The sequence below is a fragment of the Delphinus delphis genome, chromosome X (genome assembly GCF_949987515.2).
Source record: "Delphinus delphis chromosome X, mDelDel1.2, whole genome shotgun sequence".
Lineage (NCBI taxonomy): Eukaryota > Metazoa > Chordata > Mammalia > Artiodactyla > Delphinidae > Delphinus > Delphinus delphis.
The window spans coordinates 93,597,640-93,603,314 of NC_082704.1; positions in this window are offsets into that span (position 1 = coordinate 93,597,640).

Genomic DNA, 5,675 nt, shown 5'->3' on the forward strand with positions numbered 1-5,675 from the left:
TCAAGGTTAAAAGTAAAGACTTGTTTTGCTAACAGGCATTCCTAACCCGTGTTTGAGGTAGAGAAAGCTATTTCTTAGGCTTAAAAATTGTCTATAATATACACTATCAAATGATCCTTCCCCTTAGAAACTAGTAAGTGATAGCCCCCAAATTTTAGAAATTCATATCCAAAGACAAAAGTTTAAAAGCACCTTGGTAAAATTTTTACTTTTCTCAAAAAATTAAATAGTTTAAATAGGGACAAAGGTTTAGAAGTTGAGAGACCTAAATTCTAGTCTTGCCTCTGTTGCAGACAATGGAAAATATACTAGATGATCCCTAAGGTTCATTTCAGCTCTAACCTTTTATAATTCCATTGTCTGATTTTCAATACACACATAAATAACAGACTACATGTATTTGTATAAGCAACCTTTTCATCCGAGTGTTTTAACTCCCTTCAAAATAATCCTGGAGATGGGGGGTGGGGGACCTTAGATTAGAAGCATTTGCTAAATTCTTTTCTTGTGTGGAGTTACTATCCTCCTTACAAGAATTAGAATACTAAAATGTCTTCATCAATTTTTTCAGTTACAGTCTGATGAAAATTTAGCATTACCTTTTACATCTTTATTTTGGGGTAGATTTATGTCTCCTTGTTGTAAGGTTAAGCATTCATATGACACTTTGATGTTTACTAAGTGGTTAAATATCTTATGCAAGTTAATTCTCATGGGAGATATTTTAAAGGCTGTCTGGCTTATTTAAATGGAAAGAAATTGCTTTGGGAAGAAAGTATGTACAAATGGAGTTAACTTTGAAGGGAATGTATGCCACCTTAATCTGAAACCATCATGAGAAGCTGAGAGGGGTACAACTGTTGTCAGAGTGCATGACTTCTGTTCCTAAGGGTTAAATGAGGTCACCTCTTGGGTGTTTCCCTTTCATATAGTCAGTCAGGATTACCATTTTGACAACTTTTCCATGCATCACATTACTCTTTTTATATCTGAGTTTTCAGTATTTGACACCTCCTTTCCCACACAATAGCCCTCAGCGAGGTACATCCCTTATTCAGGTGATCATCTCAAGGTCATAAAATCATCTGCTTTTCAACCGGGGAAAAACCTAATAGAGTGGACAGTCCTGATGTTAGCCTAATAGTATGAACCATAGGAACTCTCCTGGTGTGAAGATTTTTTTTAAGACCCCTAATTCACCTGAGGGACAAGTACAAATATACCGTAAGGTCATCTGCAAATTATATTCGCCATGAAAATAGAACCTTGACTTCTTTGACTTAAGTGATTAAAATATCAGATTCGAATATCACAGTGGCTTGTCTTTCTGCATTTTAATTTGCATGGTTTACAAACAAGACACTATCCTTTTAAGTTAAAGAAAATCCAAACATAATGGCTGTAAGCCTATGTGAATGAACCATAGTCTGAAAACCATGATGTTCAGAATGAGTAGAGATAATTATATTGTTAAAATGACAAAAAAAAAAAATTGCCCTGCCATTGCCATAAAGGTAACATTATCACCTGAGTCCAGAAGTAAAATTTACCCACAGGGCTTCTTTCTGATATGACAGTGCTGGTCATGATGCCATGAAGTGTCAGGACATCGTGTCCATGACTGCATAGAGTCATAGGCTCACCTCGAAAAGGGAATTTCTACCACAATAAGAACTTACACTTTTTAGATTAGATTGTTTTCTCAGCTGAAAGAAGAAATGGTTTCTTTGGACAGGATGTTTAAATGAACAAATGTAGACAATATTTTTACCTTGCAATAATCATCAGATCTCTGTAACCCACTTTGGATAATAGTGTGTTTCCATGAGAGACGAATTGCTAGTAAGAAATTGACCTTTACGGAGACAAGGCTAGAACTCCTACCAGGCATCATATTAGAGAATTAGGCTGTTTCTACAGATTTACAAAGACATCTTTGGGGAAGGAATTAGCTTGCTGAGGTGGGAATGTGTTGGATCCTAGATAGCAAGATGTTTATTTCTACCTTTCTGAGAGGCATCTTCCAGAGGAAACATGTTGAGATAGACTCCTGTCCTCTCTTCTCATAGACTTGGCTCTAACCTTGCATGTGGACTCGCCCTCTTGCTGAGGGACTCCCCCTCTTTCCTCAGCAGCAGGAGTGTCCTGCCCAGCTCTGCCGGGCTTCCTCGTGGTCTCCTTGCTATCAGCAGAACTGCCTTCCATGCCAGTCATGCTAGCTCATCTTCTGTGTCTCCATTTCTCCACGGTTCAGTATCCAAGCCCCCATCTTACACCTTCCTCTTTTGCTATCTATGCAACATACATTGAAATGTTTTGCCAAAAGTCCATATCACTGTTGGCATAAAAGTTTGGAACCATCTCCATTTCCCAATGTTCCACACCTAAAAGATCCCTATTCTTTCCCCAATCTTCCCCCAAAGAAGATTGGTCAATCTTGATACGAGTTGGACATTTTAGAATAAATCATTTGTGTTGGCTATGGTCTGATTATTGTGCCCTGGGCTTTTGAAGAGAGTCAGTCCAGGGACCGCTTGGTTATTTGTCCTGCCTTGGGTTTCAGGGGTTTTGTACACATTAAAAAAATAATACAAATTGATCATTTTAAAAGGAGATAATAAAACTAAAATTCCTCCTATCACTCCCGCAGAGATACCCAATGGTTGGAGAATATTGGTTATCCCTAAAGACTTTTTTCTATGGGATATACTAGTCTAAGATGTATACTTATACTGCCTGCCTTGATTTTAAAAGGTATTTGTGAACATGTCAAATTCTAAGAAATGATCTCTTGGTGTTTATTTTTTTTAACTTCCACAACCCCTCAGTTCTGCTAGTTTATTAAAAGAGATAAATTTATCTACACATTCCTTTCACCAAGAAGTTTACACATCAGAAAATATATTATTATAATTTATGGTAACATTTAGTCCTTTCTATCTCTTTGTAGCAAAGCTTCACTCACACTTGGGTCTCTTCTTACAAGTTGCACTAGATAATAGCACATGTGGCCAAAAAGCATTACCAATATCCTAGACTGAAATGAAAATGCAAAAAGAATGGGAAATATGAGAAACTCTGAACACAGACACATTTCATACACAGCAGAACACCTATGTCTTACGCCAGATCCCACACAGACCACCCTGAGTGTGAATGATTACAGTGGAAAGAGACAGGATAAACATCAATAGTAAGACTCAAACCTCAATTTAGTCTTAGATTCATCAAAGACCAGAGCTCTGATTCCTGCATGTATTTCCCCTCGCCCTTCCTACATGTCCAGGGCTTCCACACCCTCTCTCTCAGCCCATCTGTCCTTCTTACTACCTCACCAGTGTGGCTCGAAACCCAGGCTCCCCACTGCCCACCCACAATGAAGATGGGCAACATGGCATCAGGCCCTGTGGCTGTGCTGGCAGAGGATAGGGTAGTGGTGAAGTCATCAACATTAGAAACAAGATATCCGCGGCAAAGCCTGCTAGCTACCTATGCCAATATCCATTCTCCCCTTTCTCCTTAGGAACAGGAGTCTAATTTTTAGCTGGGCACGTTGCCACCTGAAATAAACAACTGTATTTTTCAGCATTCTTAGCAACTAAGTATGGTCTCTCAATGTAAAAGCCATAGTCCTTCCAAAGGCTTTCAAACTGCAAGTTGTAAGATGTAACCAAAGAACTCTACACAGAATTATTTGTGGAAGGGCTAGGATCGCTGCTTATAATGGAACTGACTTGGTTGAGAGTTTCTTTCTGCCTACCCTCCTGCTGACAGTGTAAAATATGAACATGATATCCGGGGCTCCAGCCATCTACCTTGTGCCATGGAGTATCCTTAAGGAAGGATGCTGAAGCTGTGGAAGCATAAATTTCTGAGCCTGGAGCCTGATGACACACCATGGGGTCACAGTAGCATCCCTGGACACCTTGCCTTTATATTGCCTTTATGCAGAGAGAAACGATTCTAAGTCCTTGTAATTTCAGAGTTTTCTGTTATACTGATATCTGAGGAAAGAGTGTTCCAGAAGAGAGGACAGTAAGAGCAAGGGCCCCAAGGCTGGAGTGCATCTTGCAAGTTTAAGGAGAATCGAAATGGTTGGTGTGGCTGGAACAGAGTGAACAAGGGGGAGAGTGGAAGATGAGATCAGAGTGGTACTGGAAGCCACTCCATGTAGTCTTAAAGGCCCTCGGAAGGACACTGCCTATTACACGGAGAGATGCTAGGAGTTATTGCAGAGTTTGGATCAGAGAAGTAACATGATAGGACCTCTGTTTCAACAATATCCATCTGGTTATTGTACATAAAAATGTGCAGAGGCAGAGAAACCTGTTAAGAAGCTATGAAATAATCCAGATGGGATATCATGGTGGCTTGAACCAGCACAGTATCAGTACAGGTGGTGAGAAGTGGTTAGATATCTGGTATTTTATGAAGACAGAGCCAACAAGATTTCCTGATATGAGAGAAAGAGAAAAGTCAAGAGTATCTCCAGAATTTGGGGCCTCAGCAACTGGAAGGGTGGAGTTGCCATCAACTTCATGAGGAAGGTTGTAGCTAGAGCTGGCTCACTGGTAAGGTAACTAAAATCATCCTCCCCCTAAAATCTGCTCCTTTGCTTCTGGTGCTTAGCTCACAAACTCAACGAAGACCTACTCAATGACTCCAGGAAGAGTCCCAGAGGTCACCCTGATTCCTCCCTCTCCCTCCGTAACATCCCATCATGTCCTCTGATTTCTACTTCCTAGATATTCCATTTATCCATCCACTTCTCTCATCCATTGCCATCACTTTATTCAAGGCCACCATCATCGCTCATCTGCATTTTCACAAGAGCCTCTGAACTGGCGATGAGTCCACTGCAGATTGCGCCATTCACTGCACTGCACTTGAAAGCACCAATCCCTCCGATGGCCACCGTTTCTTGTCGTCCTTGGATATAGCCCAAAGTGCTAAGTGTATTTTTCTTTAACTTTTTGTTTTAAAATAATTTCTGACTCACAGAAAAGTTGGCAGAATGGTACGAAAACTTTCCATATACCCCTCACCCAGATATACCATTTTACTACTCTCTCTATATATATAGAGAGAGAGAGCGAGATATAGTAGTAATATATATATATATAATATGAGAATGCATTGTAAACATAATACTCTTTTACCCCTAAATACTTCAGTGTATAGTTTCCTAGGAATGAGAACAATCACTTATATAACTGCAACACAATTATTATAACCAGAAAATGTACATTGTTACAATACAATTATGTAATATACAGACTTCAGATTTTTTTCCAGTTGAACGAACTGTGTCCGTTGTAGCAAAAGAGATACAGATATAGATATAGATGTTGTTGACACTACTGGCCCAGGAGCTAATCCAGGATCACACGTGGCATTCAGTTTTCCTGTATCTTTGGGCTCTTTTATTCTGGAACAGTTCCTCAGCCTTTGCCTTTTATGACGTGGACACTTTTGAAGAGTATAAAGCAGCTATTTCGTAGAATGCCCCTCAGTTTGGATTTGTCTGATGTTTCCTCATGGTTAGATTTAGGTTGTGCCTGTGGGGCAGGATGAGCACAGAAGTGATGTGTCCTTCTCAGTGTATCACATCAGGAGGCAGATCCTTAGCATGTTTTTAAAAGCCTCTTCATAACGTTGCTTCTGTTTATGTGTCA